This window comes from Sapajus apella, unplaced genomic scaffold, assembly GCF_009761245.1.
Source record: "Sapajus apella isolate SASKATOON/1434 unplaced genomic scaffold, GSC_monkey_1.0 scaffold18, whole genome shotgun sequence".
Taxonomy (NCBI): Eukaryota; Metazoa; Chordata; class Mammalia; order Primates; family Cebidae; genus Sapajus; species Sapajus apella.
Genome location: NW_022436958.1, coordinates 17,692,791 through 17,717,854, shown reverse-complemented (window position 1 = coordinate 17,717,854; position 25,064 = coordinate 17,692,791). Strand labels below are relative to the sequence as shown.

The following is a 25,064-nucleotide window of genomic DNA, read 5'->3' as shown; positions in this document are numbered from 1 at the left end:
ATTCTCTCTGTCTCTTAAATACTGTTAATTTCTCCCTGCCTAGGGCTTGGCACAAAGGAGATTAGATCATCCATTTTCATGCTATCATATATATCACAACAATAATTCAACATGCAATTCTCTTTTTAACATTTATGTTTAGTATTAGCTACACTCTCTGTATTATCCTCATATCACAGCAAATAATGTCCAGAGCCGAATCAGCCTCTATCCATTTTATTAGTAAATAATAATCTGGAATATGAGGAAGAATATAATCTACCTTTCATTTGGCTCTCATAGACTTTTGACCAGATTTAAACATTTTAATCATTTTTATCTGCAAAAAGCATGCATATCAGCCTCACTTAGATGCTGAATCTGCCCTTCTCTGCTCTTTTTCTGCTTCCCTACATCTGTAATGAGGTTGAAGAATGTTTGTAATCATACTTACAAATGTTTTATTTGTGCATATGATGTTATATACACAGATTCTACTAGAGAATAATTATGATTCACATGTGTATTTTAAAAGCTATTCTGAATATAAGGCTCAACTCTTCAACGTCCTTTTATGCAACAAGCATATCAATACCTATTGAAATGATGAGCATTGCAGAAAAGGAGGATGGTAGAAGAAGAATATGTATTCAGGTCACTAAGTTTGCCAAATACCATAATCTCAGATCCTTAACTCCATCAAGCATCAGTGAATCTATTTTTAATTCATTCCTGGATATTTAGTTGTAAGTGCCTCTAGTTCACTTACAGATATTGATCTGTTCAAAAGCAAGGAAGCCTTTATTGCCCATTAATTTTTGATCATCTGCCCCTCTGCAACCCAGCATATTATTTAAATAAGTGTGGCTAGCTGAATCACTAAGATTTATGAAAAATATCCATACTTGAAGTATAAAACTATTGATTTGGGGCAATTCATTATAAGTAAATGTAAATTAAATAGTTTATTTTAAGAAATTGTGTGTGAGCCTTCCTTGGATAGCTACAATAAAAGTAACCTAGATTTAAAATAATCAAATAATAATAATAACTATTATTAATAACATTTTCAGAGTATTTCTTATATGTTAAGTAGTGTGCAAAATTTTATGTAGATGTAATATAATTTAATCCTAATAATACGCCTATGATTCAAGGAGTATATTATTGTATTATCTTTCCTTATTTTTTTTTATAAGGAAACAGAGTATAGCTCAGCTGCCTTGTCACCCAGGCTAGAGTGCAGTGGTGCCATGATACCCCACTGCAGCCTCAAACTTCTGGGCTCAAAAGATCCTCCCACCCCAGCCTCCCAAGTAACTGGGACTGCCTGTGTGAGCTACCATGCTGAGTTCAATTTAAGAAATAATGAAACAAGACATTTTATTAGTCCATTTTCATGCTTCTGATAAAGACATACCCAAAACTGGGAAGGAAAAGAGGTTTAATTGGACTTATAGTTCCACATGGCTGGGGAAGCCTCAGAATCATGGCAGGAGGTAAAAGGCACTTCTTACAAGGCAGTAGCAAGAGAAAATGAGAGAGAAGCAAAAGTGGAAACCCTGATAAACCCATCAGATGTCATAAGGCTCATTCACTATCACAAGAATAGCATGGGAAAGACAAATCCCCATGATTCAATTACCTCCCACAGGTCCCTCCCTCTACACATGGGAATTCAAGGAGATACAATTCAGGTTGAGATTTGGGTAGGGACACAGCCAAACCATATCAGACATAGAAAACTATGATACTTGATGAACCTTACACAAAGCAATGAGGAAAGTAAGAATTCATAACCAGGCTGAATGCAAGTAGAGATGATGGTTCAAGTATACTGTATTGGGTTTCAGTCAAAATGAAAATGTAGAAAACTTCTTCAATGTTCTGCTCCTATGCCACTATCTTAGTCATACAGGAAGCAGAAAGAAAGTTTCTGACCCTGAGGACCTACAATCCTAGCATAAAAGCAGTAGCTTAAAAGTAAATAGACAATATTCTATCTTCTTATCTCTGAAAAATTTAGTTTGCATTAAATTCAGTAATTCATTTGTAATGTTTTTGGAAGCATGACTATAATTAATGAAACAACATTTTTGGAAAATCCATTAAATCTATTTTTCTAGGTTATGGCTGAGGCATGAATAGCAACCTCAAAGAGCAAGATTATCTACAAATAGCTATAATTGAAGGCACTATTTTTTTAATGCAGTAATTCCCAGGATTGAAAGATTGTTTTTCTCTAAAATATTCAAGGAAGACTTCAATAGGTAGTGGATATGAGTATAGTCTTGAGAAAAAGTTAGAATTTCAGAAAGTAAAAAGTTAATGAAAAGGGCATTTTAGATCTCCTAAAATTTGAATAGTCATATAAATAATTCAGATATATTGTTAATGTACAGATTCTAATTCAGTGGGTTTCAATGGAACTTGAGATTTTGCATTTCTCTAAAATGCTCTGAGATAAGATAATGCTACTGGTATGAGAACCACACTTTGAATAGTGATATGATTTAGCTGCATCCCCACCAAAATCTCATCTTGAATTATAGTTCCCATAATCCCCACAAGTCGTGGGAGGGACCAGGTGAAGGTAATTGGATCATGAGGTTGGTTTCCACCATCCTGTTATTATGATAATGAGATAGTGGTCTCATGGGATCTGATGGTTTTAGAAATTGCTTCTCCCCTTCCTAAGCACTCCTCCTTCCTACCTTCATGTGAAAAAGGACATATTTTATTCCCCTTCCACCATGATTGTAAGTTTCCTGAGGCCTCCCAGCCTTGGGAAACTGTGAGTCAATTAAACCTCTTTCCTTTATAAATTACCCAGTCTCAGGTATGTCTTTATTAGCAGCATGAGAACATACTAATAGAAGTAGCATGGTAGTGCTAGACATATAAAATAGTATGAGCAAGTACAGAGGCAAAAAAGAATCATATATGCTTTGAGTTAGTCAGTAGCACCCTTTCCTTGGAGAAGCAATGGATGAAAGGGTTTATTGAAGTCAAATTATAAAGGGTTTTGAATGACAAGTTACTATTCCAAGGTTTTATTTCCAGCACAAAACTTACTTTCATTGCTTTCTCAAAGAAAAATATTCCCTCATTGACAAGAGCAATGTTAAAAATAACTTAAAGATAAAGTGATTTATCAGTTTAATTATAACTAGTATGCCCTCTATTACTAGAGGAGGCATATTGCAAGCCTTAAAAAAAATTTTAGATGGAATTATTTCAATAATTATTTCCTAACTAATCTCGAATTTACTTTAAATGTATACCCATATCAATGATTTTTCATATGTTTCCATGTCAATTTTTGCAAATTGTTATAAATATGCAAATTTTCTAAAATTCTCAAATATGCTGTGGGAATTAATCACTTAGTAGTCTGGAATTAAATATATTTACTTATTATAAGTAACCCACCATAGTAGATTGACTAAAAAAAAAAATCTGTTGCTACAGAAAAAGCTAAATGAATGGCTTTGTTTTCTAAAATGAGGTATTACCTGAACTATTTATTATCGGTTCCAAATGTCTTATTCACTCAACCCATGATTCCAATATAGCTTGTTCTTTAGAGCAGAATTAGTTTTCTAGTTTAATTGAAATTTAAAAAATGTTATTCTGATAAACTAATACCTAATTGGCTTGGAAGAAAATTTAGGAACAGAAGACATGCAGATTTTATTATAGGACTTGAAATTTATGAATTTTGAAGGACTGATTTACAAAGATAAAATTGAAAATGGTTCAAGATTAAAATGGGTATTAAACCTTGAACTTCATTATCTTCATGGTGGATAAGATTCAGTTTAGGAACTGTAGACCACATTTAGTTACATTATGAAACAGATTGACTGATTAATTAATTGATTGATTACTGAGTACCCACTATGTTTCAGGCAATGCTAATCTAAGCACCGAAGACAAAATGGATAACGATATACACAGATTTTCACTTTTATAGAACATATGTTCTAAAGGTGGTAAATAAAATAACACATAAATAAATAAGACAAACAAGATAAGAGCTGTGATGAAATAAGGAAGACAGAGAATAGTTTCGAAGTGGCAATTTCAACTGGAATGATCAGGTGAAGTATGTTGGGATGCAGTACTTATTTTTCTTTTCTCCCCTAGCTTTATTGAATTGCATATATTTAGGATGTGCAATGTGATACTTTAATATAGGTATAAGTTGTGATTTCATTATGACAATTAAACTAATTAAAATATTCATTACTTTTACTGTTTTTGTGTGTGTGGTGGTTTGAGAACATTTAAGACGTAGTCTCTTATCAAATTTCAAGTACACAATATGATTATCTGAACTATAGCCAGCAAGCTATACATTATATACCCATTTATCCTGTGTAACTGAAACTTTGTTTCTTTTGGCCAACATCTCTCCATTGAATCCTTTAATGATGAAAGGGAAGCAGCCAAATTAAAAGGAATATTTTTTTCTGTTTCATCCATGGTAAAGTAAACAGGCAATTAATTAACATACTTGAAGTGTTAAATGAATCAATCTGGGGAAAAGCATTTTGAGTAGTTAGAGTAGAAAATGCAAATAGCCCAATATGGGCATAACTTGCAATTTGGGCAAAGGAAAAGGAGGCCTGAGTGCAGAGAAAGGAAAGTGATGAAGAGAAGTGTAGGTGATAAGGTTAGAGAGAGAGGCATGTGCCAGACCACCTAAGTCAGTAGTTCTCAAGTCAGGTTGCATAATAGAATCAACTGAGAAATTTGACAGAACACCAGTAAAAAAGGGGCAGGGATGAATGGTATCTAAGAAAAAGCACGTTTTCAAATCCTCCACGTAAATGTAATATACACGCATTGTTAGGAGTGAATGATCACACACTTGAAGGTATGATAAGAAGGCCAAGAGATCACGGTTAAAAATGAGGGTGAAAAACAGTAATGTCAAAATACACTTCCTTGAATTAAGAATAAAAACTTTGCTGAAATTCTTACTTTTTTTTTAATTATTAATTTTTCTTAATTTTTTCTACCTAATTTGCATATTTATACACAGAAATATAGAAAACAACAGACAGTCATATGCAAATCAAGGAATAGGTATAAAATAATTTATGTTTTTTTAAATGGTGATACCCATATAATATACTAATGAAGATTCCGAAAGTTTCCTACTTATCACTTAAGAATAAAAAAATCAGATTTCCTTCCTCTAGACTATTTTGTATCACAAAGACATAGGAAGACCAGACTGTCAAAACCAACTTTCTTTTCCTTACACATGACTCCAATTTCCTAGGACCTACTGACAGAACAAATAATAGGAAGCTTGAATCAGTCTTTCGCTCTAAAATCTTAATTATTCTGGTAACCACGACTTCTAGAAAGCAAGGGAGGAAGAATATCTCATCTGTGCTATCACTGATTTCCATCCTTTCTCTTCTCCAGAACTCTTCCTCCATTCCTAATACCCCATCCATATCAACTTTTTTTTTTTTTTTTACTTTTTAGCATATTCCATGTGTTATTTATTTGTTATATTTATTGTTTATCTCCTCCACTAGTATGGAAGCTCCACAATAATTTTGTCTCCTTTCTTGACTGACTCATTCTCAATACTTAGAGAAATGACTAGCACATAATAAGGACTCAACTGATATTTATTAAAGGAAGGATAAAAATCTATGTGATCAGTATTCCTATTTTCATGATGAAAAAACTGAGGCTCACAATAGCAAATGAATTTAAAAAGGTCACACCTTCAGGGAATGACAGACTGATTAAAATACAAATCTGTCTCATACAAAAGTGCATTCATTAACCACTACACAGTAAAAATTTAGGAAACTATTTGAAGCTAGACTATGTCTAACCAGACCATAGACAGTTTCTTGTGCTAAGGTAAGGAGTTATGACTTAGAGCTGTCGTTAGTTGGAAATTATTGAAGGACACAGAGCCGGCAAATAACAGCCACAAAATAGTGTTTCCGGAAGATTTATCTGCCATCAGTGTGGAGAAAAGATTGGTAGGGGAAGAACATCAAGGCAGCAAGAAGGTTCAAAGAAAAAAGCACAATGTCAAGATAATTTCAGGAACTAGTTCAAAGTAAAAGTCTATAAATCACTGGTAATATCAAACTGTTCTTCAGCTTGAGATGCGGACCTATTACAAATGATCATTCAGGAAATATTTATTGAGGGCATGCAATGTTCATAGCTATCCTCAACAGACTCTACCAGACACTGTATGTCAAGTGGTAAGACAAGATCATCTGTATATCGTCATGTTCATCTCGTTCCACTAGGTAGGCATGTGAAACATAAAAAACTTACTTAAATATCTTCAAAGAATGTCTAAAAAGTAAAAGGAAGGAAGGATGTCCAAACTGGATTAAAGTTTATTCATTCATGTTGGTTCTGTACCTGCCATATGAAAGATACTTTGTAGATGCTTTCCTTAAATCACAGATCAATCATAGGTTTGAACTCAAACTGCCTTTAGTAAGGCAAAAAAAAAAAAAAAAAAAAAAAAACATATAAAAAGAAAAAAAAAAAAAAAAAAAAAAAAAGTACGTAAATAGCTGAAGATAATAAGATTATAATGGGAGACATTAGATAAGGTACTGAGTGAGAAGAGAAATGGGTTACTATAAATTTGAGATTTCAGAAATCTTCAGTGAGTTGCTAGTAATTGAGCTATAATATATATTCCACCAAAAAACATCAAAAACAGTATATTAATGGATTTGGGATAATTCTTGGTAAACATCCATAACTCTTAATGATATTTGGTACAGCAGATAGGATTATATTGATAAGTTTCAGAAAAAGATAAAATTAATGAGTCCAAAAGCAGGGTTGTAAATTATAGAGGTCTTTTCATAATCACTGTAATTTTTAAACAGGGTTCTAGGTCAGAATGCTCAAGGCTCTCAGTAGTTTTAGCTTGGCCTCTACTACTAGTCTAACTTTGATAATTGATGTACTTTCCTCAGATCTCCATTTTCTTGTTAGGAAAAAAAAAAAAAGGCTATGAACCACTAACCCCTCTTTACATAGAAGAGTTCAATATTTTATCAATTAATAAACTGCATTTACATGAGATTTTATTTGAAAATGTATTCTATGTCATTGAGAATTTTGAGAAGTATGAAAATAGCTTAGATGAATTCTAAGATTGTGCTCTAAAACTCAATGACTACCTTTGTATTATTCTTTTCATTTATTCTTTGCCACATGAGTACTAACTCTAAAGCGTTACATAATACAAATTCTGTTAATGAGGCTACTCCATAGGTTATCCTGAATGATCTAAATTAGCAAGTTCTACTTCATTAAAGGAAGGAATACCTTGACATATTATGTCATAATATAGGCATATAACTCTACATTAAGTACAGGAAATATCTGCATCTCAAGCTAAAGCAATAAATGTCCTTATATAAACATTAATATACTATTTTATATTAGGTATAGAAAGTACCTAATATATGCACACATATTATGACATCATCCCCAATTTACTTGTAGCATATTTGTCCTGAGAAGTAATGACTGCAAATTATGAAATATATCAACCAGCAGCCTACTTATATAAGTTGATAAATATTATATATTCTCAATATATATTTACTGTTTTTCTAATAAGGGGACTTCCATAAAAATGCATTATATTTTTGTAGAACTATACATCGTTTATCTCATAAAGATGGAGAAGGATATTTGTGGTAGCATCTTGAACCAGGAATAAAGACTTCTTAATAGCACATCAATATCCTGACTCAATCACTTTGTGATTTGGGACAAGCCATGTTTCACTCTTCCTGTATTTTGATGACTGTGGAACATTTGAAAAACTGTTATTAGTTGCTATATTTGTTTCCTAGGGCTCCCATAACAAATTACCACAAACTTGGTGGCTAAAACAACAGAAATATATTCTCTCACACAGTTCTGGAGGCTAGAAGTACAAAATCAGGATGTCAGCAGGGCGGCGTTACCTCTAAAGGCAGTAGGAGAAACTCCTTCCTTGTTTCATTCATCTTCTCTGATGACCTCAAGGATTCCTTGGTATGTAACAGCATAACTATACTCTCTGCCTTCATTTTCACATGAATTTCTCCCCTCTGTGTATTTGCGTTCTCTCCTCTTAAGAGGACACTGGTTATCGGATTTAGGTCCTACTCTAATCTTGTCTGATCTCATTTCAATCCTTGACAAATTACATCTGTAAAGACCTTATTTCCAAATAAGGTTACATTCTGAGGGACCAGGTTGACATGATTTTTTTCTGAGACACTATTCACCCATTATAATGGTTAAGAAATATTTTATACATTTGTATAAAATATGAAAAGATTTACAAGTTACAAGAATGCATGCAGTTTTCTCAATAATATAAAATTATATCATAAAAGCAAATTCTGTGATGCTTTCAGTTGTTTGAAAACCTATATTTGAAAGCTTCATGCTTTTTTTTTTTTTTTAAGGCTAGTCAAGTGAAGCAGTGGGAGTGGAGAAGGAACAAAGAAATCTGTAACTGTCTTCATGCTTTCTTTATAGATTTTTCAAGTTTATATACTGTTTATGTTGTATATAGATTTCTAGTTAAATTCTTGAAATAATTCTCTCTACTAGTAAATTATTCTTGGAACGAAAGTTGAATTCTTGCTCTGCATTTTCTGCTATCATACAGCATTAAGCAAATATTCATTCAGTATTCTCTCCCTCATTCACATATCTGATGCATCAGGCACTTCCAGATACCAGAGATACAGCAGTATAATAGACTTGCAGGATTGTTATTGGGCAGAGAGAGAAAATAGAAAATAAAGAATGCAAATAAGTAAAACACAATATGAAATGCAGCAAAAAATATAGTGGTTTAAAAAAAAAAAGCAAGGCAGAGAAGAGAAGAAAGATAGGGAGTGTAGGGATGGGGAACAATTTACATTTTCAAATAGTGTGGCCATGCAGGCCACACTGAGTCAGCAATATTTGAGCTAATGCCTGAAAAAGGTGAAGTAGAAAATTAAGACATGAAGTAAACTGTAGAAAGAATATTACATACAGTAGAGTTAGCAAGACAAACATCCTAAGATAGAAAGTTATCTGCCATATTCCAAGGATAGCAAGAAAGCCAATGTGACCGGAACCGAATGAATAAGGGGAGAATAACAAGACCTAAAGTCATTGTGACTCCAGTGCTCAAGGCACAGAGCTTGGGTAAACAATCATAAGAACTTCTGTTTCTACTCTGAATACTGGGGAACTAACAAGGAGGCTGGAGCAGAGGAATGGCATGATCTGACTTAAGTCTGAATTCTAAGTACACTTTAAAGAAAGAATAAAAAGGATGTACTAATGTGAAATGGGAGAGAAAAGGAAAAGTTGAGAATATCTAAAATTTGGGGTTTAAGTAACCGGAGTGGTGAAACTGCTAAAAATTGACATAGAGAAGATGACAAATAGAGAAGCTTCTGATGGAAGATCAGAAATTCAGCTTTGGATATGGTAAATTTGAGATGTTTCTTAAAATCCAAAAAGATATATCAAGTAAGCCTTGGTCACAAATGTCTAAAAATTAGGAGAGAAGTATAAGATGGCTATGTAAATTTTGAAGTGGCAAAATTATGATAAGGCATATAAATGAATAATATTATATTCAAAGAGATCACTAAAGGAAAAAATATAGAAAAAAGATAAATCTAATTCTGCTTCCCAGACTACCTCAACTTTAGGAGGTGAAATGAAGACAGGAAACCTGTAAAGAATATTGGGAAGAAGTTATCAGTGAGGTAGAAAACCAGGAGGGTGTGACAGCCTCTAAGACAACAACGAAAGTAATACAAGGAGGTAGGGATGATGAACTGTTTCAGATGTTATTGAGAGTCACGTAAAATAAAGGTTGAGAATTGGCCACTGGACTTCGCAATATGGAGACAATAAGCGGTCTTAATAAAAGCAATTCTGGTGAAGCCATGGTGACTTGAAAAGAAGCTGATTGGAGTATCTTTAAGAAAGAAACTATGGACTGAATTTAGAGACTATGAGTACAGAAAATTTCATCAAGATGATTCCCTCTTAACTTCTCCATAGCGATGTTTGAAAACTAAGTGCTTTGAATTCATGTCATGGTACGTAATAAACACCTAATAAATGGTAACTCCTAATAATGGTGAAGATGTTTATAACAATACACATAAATATCCAAATTCAACAAAAGTACAAATTTCCTTAAGAACAATCTCTCACCTTCAGCAATCTATCATTTCAGGTCCAGCTCACATCTTGAATAATAAACAATAAAAATAATAAATAAGATTAGACATGCCCAAAAAAGATACAATAATAATGAAGTAAATTTAACACACAGATTAGAGAAGGAAAGGAAAACACATAGAACCATACTACAGGAAATAAAGATAGTTATAAATAAGGTAACAATAATAAAAGAAAATAATAAAAGTTACAAATAAGGAACTAGTAAAGAAAGATTTTAAATTTTTTATTATCCCTTTGAAAATCCAAAGGAAAATGTTAAAACAAATTGTAATATATTAGGTGGAATAAGGTACAGTCAGTAAAACTGTGGGTTAAGGAAGATTTAATACTGTAAGAAGATGCCCAAAATATAAATTCAGACAATAAAAGCAGGATGTAAAAATGAAATAAAGATCTTAATTTATTAAATAAATAAACTAAGATTATAATAGCTACAATCTATGTGTATTAGATTTATAAGTTCTTATATATTCTTATTTTATTTTTCTATATTGAAAAAATGTTTCAATAGAGATCATGTGTTATTGTAACCTGAAAGGAGAATAAGTCTTCCAAAAAGGAAATCATACATTTTATTTAGGTAATTTTTAACTAGAAAATACTTGAAGTTTTTCTAATTAAAGGAATCAGACTTTTTTAAAGTATTAACTTAGGTAAATTATGAGGTTTGTATATTAATATTTTTCTCTAGAGGCCTTTGTGATGCCTAATGCATTGTTTTAGTTTACCTCTTCAATCTTCAAAAAATGGAGGAAGTGAGATTATATCTGGATTTGATTTTGAAGTATATAGACCATAATGTACCTAAACATTTTCTACATGTTAACTTTCACATTATAAAAAAGTAATGAGAGCAAGGCAATTCGATATATCTTACAAGTGAATCATTATCAAAAAATTAAAATACATCCTCATTATTACTCTAAATCAAAATATATATGGATTACATCATTCAATGTAAAAACATAAAATCTCAAAAAAATTCTGACTAGAAAGTAATTTAACTCACAAGTGTGTTTAAATTAAATTGTAAATACTGTGGTGAGATATGTATACACCTATACTGATGATATGTTAAGAAGATCAATAGCTTTGTTTTTAAACTATTAAACTATTGTTTTAAACTATTAAAAACAAGCCTATTTAAAGCAGTGAAAGTTTCTATCAAAAGAATAAGAGAATATTAATGTATTTAAAAATTTAATCTAATACCAATAATCCAATCTAAGAATATAATCAGAAACTACTTTTTAGAGGAAGGTGGAACAAAATGACCAAAAAAACCCTCTAGTGATTACTGCCCACAGAATCATCAAACTCAAAAACTGTCTATGCAAGGAAGGACATTCATAAAAACCAGATAAGCAGGATAAAGGACCACAATACCTCAGTTCGGCATAATAACAAAGAAAGAAGCATTGAAGGGGTAGGAAGGACAGTCTTGCATTGCCTACAACACACCTGCTCCAACTCCAGGAAGCACAGTCTGGAGAAAGAATCTTGTTGCTTAGAGAAGGGACAGCAAAGAAAGTGTGGGTGTTTGCAATGAAGGTCAGGGCCACCCTGCCACAGTAAAGCACAACACAGGGAAAAATTCTGCCACTGCTCGCAGAGAGAGCACTTAGACCACCACTGGGTCTGAGAGGTATCTTCTGCCCCAGTAGGAGGAAACTTAAGTCCAGTCTGCTCTACCTGTGGCTGACTAAAATGGCCTGGGGCTCCAAATACTTGCGTGGCAACAGGCCACAGTGACTGCCGTCCCTGGTCCAGCTCTGGTGCTGGGCTGGTCTCGGAGTCAGTGGCCTTAGGGAACATCCCAGAGCAACACAGCTGTGGTGGTCAACTGAGTGTCTGTGTCAGACCTCTCCTAACAGTAGGCAGTACAGCACTGGGAGAGACTCTTTCTGCCTGGGTCAGGAGAGGAGACAGTACAGAAGACTTTGTCTTGCAACATGGGTACCAGCTCAGTCATAGCAAAGTAAAGCATCTGAAGGTTTCTGAAGTGTCCAATTCCAGACCTTTGCTCCTAAAGGGCACTTCCAGACCCACCATGGGCCAGAAGGGAATCTACTGCCCTAACACGTTAGATTGAGTCTCAGCAGGAATTACCATCTGTTGACTAAAGTGGCCTTGAGCCTTGACAAAATATCCATGGCAGACAGACAGTGGTAGTTGTGGTCTATGGGTGAGCACCACTACTTCCAGCTGCTCTGGAAGGCAGTGGTTTCAGGTGTCACCCCTTGAGGGTGACACTCCTCGCAATGCCACATGGAAAGAAACTCCTTCTCCTTAACAGAGGGAAGAAAACAAGAGACTTTGCCTAGGAACTCAGGGAATACTCTGTCTTCCCCAAATCCACCAAGACTGTATTTAAGTTCAGAACCACAATATTCCTGGGCTTATGGGGACCCCCTACTGCTGAAACAGCTGCAGTGACCACAGGCTTACATAACAACACTGGATCCCCTTTGAATTCCTGGAACTCCCTCTAAAACAGCATGAGTACAAACATGCTCAGACTGCAAAGAATGTGATAAACACCTAACTCTTCAATGTCCAGACATCAACAAACATTTGCAATCATCAAGAACGTTAGGAAAACATAACCTCACCAAATGAACTAAATAAGGCACCAGTGACCAATCCTTGAGTGGCAAAGATATGCCACCTGTCAGACAGAGAATTCAAAATATCTGTCTTTAGGAAGTTCGACAAATTTCAAGATAACACAGAGAAGGAATTTAGAATCCTCTCAGAGAAATTTAACAACATGATCAAAATATTTTTTTTAAATCAAGCAAAAATTCTGGAGAAGAAGAATTCAAGTGACAAATTGAAAAATGTCTCAGAGTCTCTCAAAAGCAGGATTGATCAAACGGGAGAAAGAATTAGTGAACTTGGAGATAGGCTGTATGAAAATACACAGTCAGGGGTGAAAAAAGAAAAAGGGAATGAAGTAATCCCACAAAGTCTAGACAATAGCCTCAAAAGAGATTATCTAAGAGTTACTGGATTAAAAAGGATATAGAGAAAGGGATCAAGGTAGAAACTTAATTCAAAGAAATGATAACGGAGACCTTCCCAAACCTGGAAAAAATAGGAATAACCAGGTAGAAGAACATAAAAGAACACCAAGAAGATTCAACCAAAATAAGATTACTTAAAGCATATAATAATCAAATTCTCAAAGGTCAAGGAGAAAAAAGAATCCTAACAACAGCAACAAAAAAAAGTGCATAGCATATTAACAAACTCTGATACATCTAGGAACACTTTTCAGTATAAACCTTATAAGCCAGGAAGAAAATGGATGACATATTCAATATACTAAAGTAAAAAAAAAAAATCTCACCTAGAATATTGAATATTGTTTCCAGAAAAGTTAGGAGAAATAAAGACTTTCCCAGACAAAAAAAAAAAAGCTAGGGATTTCAACACCAATCCATCTGACAAGACATGTTAAAATAAGTTCTTCAGTCTGAAAGAAAGGAACACTAACAGGCAACACAATATCACCTAAAGGTATACAACTCACTGGCGAAAGTAAATTCACAAAAAAATACAGAATACCCTAAAACTGTAACTTCAGAGTGTGAACCACTCATACACGTAGTAGGCAAACTAAAAGACAAACATATAAAAAATAGTAACTACAACAATTTGTTATATGACAGATAATATAAAAATACATAAGGAGAGGGGAAATGTGGCACATATACACCATGGAATATTATGCAGCCATCAAAAACGATGAGTTTGTGTCCTTTGTAGGGACATGGATGAACCTGGAAATCATCATTCTCAGCAAACTGACAGAAGAGCAGAAGATCAAACACCGCATGTTCTCACTCATAGGTGGGTGTTGAACAATGAGAACACATGGACACAGGGAGGGGAGCACTACACACTGGGGTCAGTTGGGGGGAAATAGGGGAGGGACGGTGGGGGGTGGGAAGCTGGGGAGAGATAGCAAGGGGAGAAATGCCAGATCTAGGTGATGGGGAGGAAGGCAGCAAATCACACTGCCATGTGTGTACCTATGCAACAATCTTGCATGTTCTTCACATGTACCCCAAAACCTAAAATGCAATAAAATAAATAAATTGGAAAAAAAAAATATATATATATAAGGAGAGAACAGAAGTCATAAAAAGTTGGGGGATAGAATGAAAGTGTAGAGTTGTTATTTTTGTTGTTGTTCGTTTTCTTTTTGCTTATATTTTCCTTTTCATTGTGATCAAAGTAAAGTTGTCACTGGTTTAAAAATCATTATCTGCAAGTCTTATGGTAACCACAAAGTATAACCTAAAATAGATACACAAAATACAGACAGCAAAAAATTAAAACTTTCTACCAAATAAAATTACGTATTTACAAAGAAGAACCTTAAGAAAAAAAGAAAGGAAAGAGGATTTATAGAACCAAAAAACAAGCAACAAAATGGCAGCAGTAAGTCCTTACCTATCAATAATAACATTGAATGTAAAATGGACATAAGTTATCCAATCAAAACACACAGAGTGGCTAAATGGATTCACATAAAACAAAAGGCATCCATATTCCTACATGGAATTCACTTCACATATTAAGACACACACGGATTGAAAATGAAGAGATAGAGAAAGAGATTCCAGGAAAATGAAAAACAAAGAAAAGTGCAGCAATAGCTATATTTATATCAGATAAAATGTATTTCAAACATAAATTGTAAAAAGAGACAAATAACATCATTATACAATGATATAAGGGTCAATTCAGCAAGAAGATATAACAACTGTAAATATATATACACCCAATAACCATCCAGATAAATAAAACAAATATTATTATAGAGAAACAGACCCCAGTGGAATAGTAGTTGGGGACTTGCACAACCCCTCTTTCAATGTTGTACAGATCATCTAAACAGGAAATCAATTTATAAACATCAGATTTAATCCTCGTTATAGACCAAATAGACCTAATAGATATTTTACAGAATACTGCATCCAAAACTTGTGGAATATTCTTCTTCTCAGCACATGGAATATTCTCAAGGACAGACCATATGTTAGGCAACAAAACAAGTTCAAAAAAAATTTAAAAAGAAAATGAAATCATATCAAGGGTCTTTTCTAAAATACAATAGAGTAAGTCTAGAAATCAATAACAAAAGGAACTTTGAAAAATGTGTTCCTGAACAACCAGCGGGTCGATGAAAGAAAAATATTTGAAATTTATTGAAATAAATGAAAATGGAAACCCAACATTTCAAAACCAATGGAGTACAGCAAATGCAGTTCTAAGATTAAAGTTCATAGCAAAAAAACTAAAAGTAGAAAGACATCAAATAAACAACCTAATGCATCTTACAGAACTAGAAAACCAAGAAGAAACAAAAAATTGGTAGAAAAAAAATCTGAATAGAAATAAAAATTGATACTTAAAAATAAAAAAAGATAGATTTTAAAAGTTGTGTTTTAGAAAAAATAAAGTAGACAAATCTGTAACTAGACTAAGAGGAAAAAAAAGAAGATCCAAATAAATTACATGAAAGGCAAAAAGGAAGACATTAAAACTGATACCACAGAAATATAAGGGATCATTAGAGATTATTATGAACAACCATATGTCAATAAATTGGAAATCGAGAAGAAACTGATAACTTCATGGACACATAAAGCCTACCAAGATTGAAAAATAAAGAAATGCAAAATCTGAATAGACCAATAATAAGTTAGAAGTAACAGAAATTCTCCATCAAAGAGAAGCCCAGGCCTTCATGGTTCCACTGCCAAATTCTAACAAACATTTAAAAAAGAACTAATGCTAATACTACTCAAACTCTTCCACAAAATTCAGGAGGAGGCAATACTTTCAACCTCATTCTAAAAGGCCAATATTACCATGATACCAAACCGGACAATGACAAAAAAAAAAAAAAAGCAAATTACAGACCAATATTTCTGATGAACATGGATGCAAAAGTCCTCAACAAAACATTAGTAAACCAAATTCAACAAAACATTAAAAAGATAATTTATCATAATCAACTAGGATTCATCCCAGGTATACATGGACAGTTTAATATAAGCAAATTAATAAATGCGATATAGGACATCAACAGAACGAAGGGGGGAAACATATGATCATTTCAATATCTAACAAAAAACCATTCAACAAAATTCAATCAACTTTCCTTCATGATAAAAACTCTCAGAATATTGGTACAGAAAGAACACACTTTAACACAATAAAGGCCATATATGAAAAACCCACAGCTAGTATCATACTAAATAGGGAAAAACTGAAAGCTTTTTCCAAGATCTGGAGCAAGACAAAGATAACTGCTTTCACCACATTTACTTAACATAATACTAGAAGTCCTAGCCAGAGAAATTAGAAAAGAGAAATAAATAAAAGGCATCAAAACTGGAATGAAAGAAGTCAAATTATTCTTGTTTGAAGACACTACAATCTTACATTTAGAAGAAAAAAAAACCTGTGGATTCTACCAAAAAAAAAAAAAAAAACATTAAAACTGATAAATGCAATAAAGTTGCAGAATACAAAATCAGCATACATAAATCAATAACATTTCAATAGACCAATAGTGAACAATCTAAAACGGAATTCAAGAGAGTAATCTCATTTAAAATAGATATAAATAAAATATTAGAAATTAACTCACCAAAGAAGTGAAAGATCTCTACATGAAAACTATGAAATATTGATGAAAGAATTTGAAATGTAAACAAAATGATGAAAAGGTATTTCATGTTGATTAATTGAAAGAATATTGTTAAACTGTTCATGCTACCCAAAGTACTCTGCAGATTCACTGCAATCCCTATCAAAATACCAATGACATTCTTCACAGAAATAGCAAAAATAATCCTAAACTTTATATGGAACTACCAAAGTCTCAGAGTAGCCAAAGCAATCCTGAGCAGAAAGCTGGTAGCATCACATTACCTGACTTCAAATTATACTACAAAGCTATAGTAACCAAATAAGCATGGTGCTGGCATAAAAACAGACACATAGGCCAATGGAAAAAAACAGAGAACCCAGAAATAAATCAACGTATTTATACGTTTTGAAATAGGCAACAAGAAATACAAGGGGAAAAGGAAAGTGTCTTCAATGAATGGTGCTGGGAAAACTAGATATTCACCTGCAGAAGAATGAAACTAGACTCCTATCTCACATCATATATAAAAATCAAACATAAATTAAAGACTCAAATGTAAGACCAGAAACCAGAAACTATTAAAACTCTGGAGAAACATGCCGGGACACTGGCCTGAGCAAAGATTTCTTTCATTAGATCTCAAAAGTACATGTTACCAAACAAAATAGACAAAGCTAAAAAGCTGTTGCTCAGCAAAGGAAACAATAAAGTGAAGAGACAGCCCACTGAATGGAAGAAAATATGTGCAAATTATCCATGTGACAAAGGATTAAAATCAGAATATATAAGGACCAAAACTACAAATAATCCAACTAAAAAAAGGGCAAAGAATCTGAGTAGATATTTATCAAAAGGGGACATATAAATGGCCAACAGGGATATTTTAAAAAAAAAGCATAACATCATAAATCATGAGAGAAATGCCAATAAAAACTACAATGAGATATCATCTCACCACAGATAAAATGACTTTTACCAAACGACAGCCAATAATAGATGCTGGCAAGGATGTGGAGAAAGGGGAAACTTTGTACACTATTGGTACAAATGTAAATTAGTATAGCCACTATGGAGAACAAGATGAAGGTTCATAAAAAATCTAAAAATTACTATCACCTGATCCAACAATCCCAATGCTGAGTATATGTCCAAAAGAAAATAAATCAGTATATCAAAGAGATATCTGCATTCCCTTATTTATTGCAACACTATTAACAATAACCTAGTTATATAATCAACCCAAGTATCCATGACTAGAAGGCTAAAGAAAATATAGTACTTATACAAAATGGATATTACTCAGCCATAAAAGAGAATGAAATTCTGTCATTTGTGATTACATGTATAGAACAGGAGGAGACTCTATTAAATAAAACAAGTCAGGTACAGAACGACAAGTATTAAATTTTCTCACTGACATTTTGAAGCTAAAAAAAAATTTATCCCATGAAGATTGAAAGTAGAATGATGGTTATCAGAAGCTGGGAAGGGTAATGTGGTGGGGGTAGAAAAGAATAATTGGTTAATGGGTACAAAAATAGTTTTGAATTAGCCGGACGTGGTGGTGTGTGCCTATAGTCCCAGCTACTCTGGAGGCTGAGGCAGGAGAATTGCTTGAACCCAGGAATGGGAAGTTGCAGTGAGCCAAGATCACACAACTGCACTCCAGCCTGGGCAACAGAGTAAGACTCCATCTCAAAAAAATAAAACTAAAAAATACAGTTTTGACTGAAGAAATAGTGTTTGGTAGAACAATAGGACAACTATAGTAAGCAATAATTTATTGTATATTTCAAAATAACTAGAAGAGAGAAATTGGGATGGTCCTAACACAAAGAAATGATAAATGCTTGAGGTGATATCTATCTCCATTACCCTCATTTCATCATTACACATTGTACACTTGTATCAAAATATCACATGTACCTCATAAATATGTAAAATTGTTATGTATCCATAAAAATATTGAAACATACTTTACATTAGATAAAAAATCAGTCACATTTTCAAAGATAACTTTATAAATATATTTATAACATTATTTAGTGGTAGAAAGTTGGATGCAATTTACATGAAAATTCATGATAGTTATGAATACTACCATATAGGCATATGATAAAATACTGTCTGGCCATTAAAAGCATATTTTTAAAGACTATCTTATGAAAGACAAAATGCCCATGTTATATTAACTTAAAAATTAAATTTATTTTTACTGTGAGGTCAGTATCTGGGTGGAGTTCAAATTTAATTTTTTTATTTATATATATGTTAATTTTTTTCTACAATCAATATTTATTAGTTTTATTATCAAGAAAAATAAATAGTACTATTTTTGAAAGAAATTAAACAAAATAGATTTTTCATTACCTTTAAATGAAATACCTAAAGAAGACTTGGTCTGTAACAATTACATATTTTTTGTTATCTAATGAATTTTATAACATCACATATATGTAACAAATTTTTTAAAAATAAACCAGTATTCATAACCAAATTTTTCATATTAGGAATAGGAAAATGTATAAAAAAATACTGAGAAATATATTAAAATGCTGTTCTTTTTGTTTGTTTGTTTTGTTTTAAGACAGAGTCTTGCTCTGTTGCCTAGGCAGGAGTGCAGTGGCATGATCTCGGCTCACTGCAACCTCCACTTCCCAGGTTCAAGTGATTCTTGTGCCTCAGCCTCCCAAGTATCTGGAATTACAGGCATATGCCACCATGGCTGGCTTATTTTTGTGTTTTTTGGAGAGATGGAGTTTTGCCATGTTTCCCAGACTGGTCTCAAACTTCTGAGCTCAAGCAATCCACTTCCCTTGGTCTCCCAAAGTGCTAGGATAACAGGCGTGAACCACTGGGACCTGGCCGAAAATTCTGTTCTTATTTCTAAAACTCATGCCTTTTTTAACTTCAAGGGACACGTAGTTTTGAATTAATGGAGGGTTTCTTTTGGCAAAAAAAAAAAAAAAAAAAAAAAGGAACTTTGACTCTCCTCACCCTCTATGCCCTAAAATTAACTCAAATCTTAAAATCTAAAACCATAAATCTTCCACAAAGAATTTTCATGGCCTTGACATAGGCAAAGATTTCTTAGCTAGAACAATAAAAGAAGCATAAAAGAAAAAAAAATATGTTAGATTTCATCAGAGTTAAAACTTTCTGCTCTTTCAAAGACCCCATTTAGAAAAATAAAAAAGGCAAGCCACAGGCAATCCAATTCAAAAATGAACAAATTGAATGTAGTTCATAAAAGAAGTCTGGCCACAGACACAGACACAGACACACAAAGAGAGAAAATGATGCTCAATATCAATAGTTACCAAGAAATCCCAATTAAAATCACAATGAGATACCACAATTAACTTAGTAAAATGGCTAAAACTTAAAATTCTGGCTATGATGTGTTGGCAAGGATGTGAAGTAACTAGATATTTCCTACATTGCTGATGGGAATAGAAAATAGTCTAACAACTTGGGAAAACAGACTGGCAGTATCTCACAAAATTAAACATACACTTGGCATATGACTCAGCACTTCCATCCTTTGGTATTTTCCCAAGAGTTGTGAAAACATATGTCCACACAAAGAGTTGTGTATGAATGTAGCAGCTTTATTCATAATAAGGAAAAGAGGGAAACTACCTAAATGTCCACAAGCTAGTGAAAGAATAGTGATATTTTACTCTAGCCACATGCTATGCTCTGAATGTTTCCCCAAAATTCATATGTTGGAAACTTGACCCCCAGCATGGAGGAATAGGGAGATGGAGGCTTTCAGATGTTTAAAAGTGAGACCTCTGTCCTAATTAATAGAATTAATGCCACTACTAAAAGGATTGATAGGCACATCAAGACAACAATGCTCCTCCTCTTTGGAGAACAAAGCAACAAAGCACCAACTTGGAACTAGAGAACAATCCTGCTGGCACCTTGATCTTGGCTTTCTACACCTCTGAAAGTGTAAGAAATAAATTTCTGTTCTTTAATAATTACCGATTCCACATGCTCTCTTATAGGAGCATGAAATAAAGAAACCATACAACAGAATTTTTTATACAACAGAACCACTGATACACCCAATACATGATTAATCTCAAAACACTTATGCTGAGTAATACAATTCAATTTTTCATATTTGCTAGAATGGACAAAGGTAACTAATAGTGACAAAAACCAGATCAGTGGTTATCAGGCCCCAAGTGGAATGATGGATTGCCTAGAGGTACAAGGGACATTGTGCAGGGGGAGTCATGATTGTGAGATTAAATCTGGGATCCCTTTGTCCAAACTCATCAAACTGTACCATTAAAATGGAGCTTTTTATCATATACCTCAATAAACTTGATTTTTAAAATAAAGTTTCTTAATTATTCTCAAAGCTGTACTTACCTGGAGTTTTACTTATTGGCCAAACCATAAGTTCTTTTCTACAGTTGCAGTTCAGTAGTTTTCCTCTTTGGAGTTTTCACTCTTAAAACTTTCCAACATTACTTTATTTTCATTTGCTATTTATTTTAATTTGCTATTGTTTCCATTTATTAGCTGCTTTTTACACAAAAGTCAAATACACCACCCATCTCCATCTTTTTCAAAGTTCCTCAATCTTATTTTCTGAGTGCTCCTGCTGAGTCTTCTACGTACTGATTCATTCCACATACTCCACATGATATGTCTACTCCGTCTAGAACTTGCTTTTTAATCTCATACCTTATTGAATATTACAATGTCAATATGCAGTGATCTTACGAAAACTAACGTGTATCATGGAGTCAGTGAAAGTATATACAGTATAACACAAGGCAGGTTGTAAAGGAATAAATATCATCTCTAGACTATAAATTTGCCCAATTTGAGCTATAAATCAAATTATACGGACCGGGAAAATATTCTATATTTGGGTTATATGTAAACTAAACAATTTTTTAAGCCTATAGTATGTGAGTGTCTAACTTGGAAGTTATTAAAAGGGAGGTTCAAAATATAAGGGAACCAGTGAGTAAAAAGAGAGACATAGAGAATATCATGATAGAAGATTTATTATTTTGCAAGGAAGGATATAAAGAAATAGTAATTTTATAAAAGAAGGGATCTCATACAGTAAATTCTTGACCTAGAGTAAAATGACAGATTATTTAAGAAATAAGCAATATAGAACAAGTCATATTTATGCATGTTATATCAAGTTACATCAAGTTTCTTAATTATATACATAAACTGGCTACTCTATGGTAATGAAAACAGAGTACCAAGCTTATCATGCATTCTTTATTCAATCAGCAACTGGGCACCCACTATAAGCTCTCCATCAAGTCTAGGGCTAAATTTCATCCACTAGCCCCAACAAACTTCCTTGTTCAAGTAACTTTATTAGGAGTCTTGGACCATTGACCCAGCAGATGCCTTCCCCCAGTGGCAGACAAGCAGTTTCCTGAATATATTTCTTCAGTGATTCCACTGTTGGGTGAGCTTTTTGGTGGCTCAGGGTTTCCAGGGTCTCCCCTTGAGCAATGCCATTTGCTCTCTCCCTTTGTTATTTGATAATATTTGATCCCCTTCTCTGCCTCTTTCTGTTTTCATATCTACTGGGGCAAACAAAATTTGGCCAAGTAGATGGTCCCGATTTTGTGAACAATTTAATCTAGTTGCCTTCTATAGATAACTTTATTTAATGTGTTTGTTTAGGTATATATATAGGTACTGTGATGTGTATTTTGTCTAACATGCTATCAAATTGGTTTATAAATAAAAGTGTTCATAAATTAAATAAGATTAGTCAAAGCTTATTAGTTTGAAGACAATTATATGTATTCTGAAATTTGGCATTAAGATTTTCACCTCGGGCCGGGCGCAGTGGCTCAAGCCTGTAATCCCAGCACTTTGGGAGGCTGAGGCGGGTGGATCATGAGGTCAAGAGATCGAGACCATCCTGGTCAACACGGTGAAACCCCGTCTCTACTAAAAATACAAAAAATTAGCTGGGCATGGTGGCGCGTGCCTGTAATCCCAGCTACTCAGGAGGCTGAGGCAGGAGAATTGCCTGAACCCAGGAGGCGGAGGTTGCGGTGAGCCGAGATCGCGCCATTGCACTCCAGGCTGGGTAACAAGAGCGAAACTCTGTTCCAAAAAAAAAAAAAAAAAAGATTTTCACCTTGGTAAATCATTGATGATCATAGGCTTTAAAATGGTTAACATGGCTTTAAATGGTGGCTAGATCTGCACAGTATCTTGGTTCTTGAAGATAGTCTACATAAAACTGTTAAAAGTGAAAGAATGGAATAGATGCTTAAATAGTGAGTTTATTATGTGGTTTAAAGTCTTAAAATGATAGAATGATACTTATCTTAGAATGCCAGTGTCTGGTGGGCAGTTGAGGATTTCTTACTTCCTAGTTTTATATAAAATGTGCCAAAAAATGTATTCTTTATTGGGAAAAATAATTTTGTCTAATTTGGATGTTATTAAAAGGGAGGTCCAAAATATGAGGGAACCAGTGAGTAAAAAAGAGAGATGTAGAGAACATCATGAATAGAAGATTTGTTATTATTGCAAGGAAGGATATAAAGAAAGAATAATTTCATAAAAGAAGGGATCTCGTATAGTAAATTCTTGTCCTAAAGTAAAATCACTGGTTATTTAAGAAATAAGCAGTATAGAACAGGTCAGAACATTCATGCATGTTATAGATGATCTGCGTTAAGTCTCAATACAGTTTGTAAAGATGAATGTATGGAAGTATTAAAAGGAAATTGTCTATAACAGACTTTTTAGAAAATGGTTTCTGTGTCTGAACCAAATTTTCTTAAAGTATTAATTTTCTAAATTACCAAAATTTTTATTTTCAATCCTGTGATCTATTTCCTTTGAAATCTCAGATTCATGTAGCTCTCTTCTTTATCTGTTTTGTTAGATCCTTTGAAATTTTCTACTCTGATTATGAATGCTGTTGTGGCCTAATGCTAAAGCATTTTATCTTAAAAGTCTGTGGGAGCGGTGTTATCTCCCAACATAGCTTAATTGTATGCTATCAGTGTTCCTTGATGTGTAACCTCATTTTGGCTTTTGGTTTTTTAGGGTTTTGAGGCTTGCATGGCGCCTGCCCAACTCCGTTCCCTTTGGCCTATGGATTTTGATTTTGTTTTTTTTTTGTTTTTGTATTCCACCTTTTTTGTTAGGGTGTGCTGACGGCAGTGTTTATGCCAAACTTTTATTTTGTCCTGTACCAATGCTAGAGTAGGTGTGCTGCCTGCTCTGGGTCCATCGTGTCCCTTGGTAGGGCCCCCAGAGCCAGAGGACTTCAAGTCAGGGGAATTGTAGCCAGCTGGATGTTTTTAGACAGATGAGAGTGAAAGTGGGCAAGTACTCCTTGGCAGTCACAGAGCTGTAACCCCACCAGAGCTATATCACTGCCTGTTCAATAAAACTGTTTTCTTCCACCTGTGGCTTGCTTGCCCTTGAATTCTTTTCTGGGTAAACCAAGAACCTTTACAATCTAAGATCCACTTTGGCGCTTGCCTGCCAGCATCAAATCCACACTTTTTTTAAGAGAAACCATCAATGATCCCTTTTCCTAGAGAACAAGGTTAAAATTCCTTTCCCTAGCACTCAGTCCTTTAAAATCTGTCTTTCTCCAAATGTTCAACCTACGATCTAGAAACGCTTTTATGTATGATTCTGCTCCTATCAACTAATTCACTGACTTCTTATATCCTTATTTTGGGAAAGGCAACATGCTTCTCCTAGTAGTTCACTTCCTTCTGCTATCCCTTCTCTCCCAATTTTCAAAAGTCCATAAAACTCTCATATTTCAAGGCCTCTTAACTCTTACAGTTTATTTGGCACCTCTCTTACAGTAGACATCACTTTCTGTTTTGTAATATATTATTTATATATGCATCATATCTCTGGTGCCTCTACTGAACGAATGAATGGTATCAATTATTTTTATTAAGATTTGGGGGAAAATTGGTGTTTCACTATTGCTTTCAATTTTTAACTAGTTTTTCTAAGACTTGTTAGGTTGCCCCCAAAACTCACTGATAAAAAAAAAAAAAACTGTAATCTAAATTAATCAGTACGCTTTATAGACTCAATAAATGCAAAATTGCTAGTTTGAAATAAGGCTAGGTGAGACTGA

At 33.7% G+C, this 25,064-nt stretch overlaps 1 protein-coding gene and 1 long non-coding RNA gene across 9 annotated transcripts in view; both read right to left on the bottom strand.

The window, feature by feature from the left end:
- GALNT13 (polypeptide N-acetylgalactosaminyltransferase 13) overlaps window positions 1–25,064 on the bottom strand; it is a 593,565-nt gene that overhangs the window by 488,283 nt on the left and 80,218 nt on the right. The window lies entirely within an intron of this gene.
- On the bottom strand, window positions 19,818–23,406 carry LOC116557019. The gene is made up of 2 exons (XR_004271319.1): window positions 23,079–23,406; window positions 19,818–22,765 (listed from the first exon to the last, which is right to left on the bottom strand). It is a non-coding gene; the product is annotated as an uncharacterized LOC116557019 (long non-coding RNA).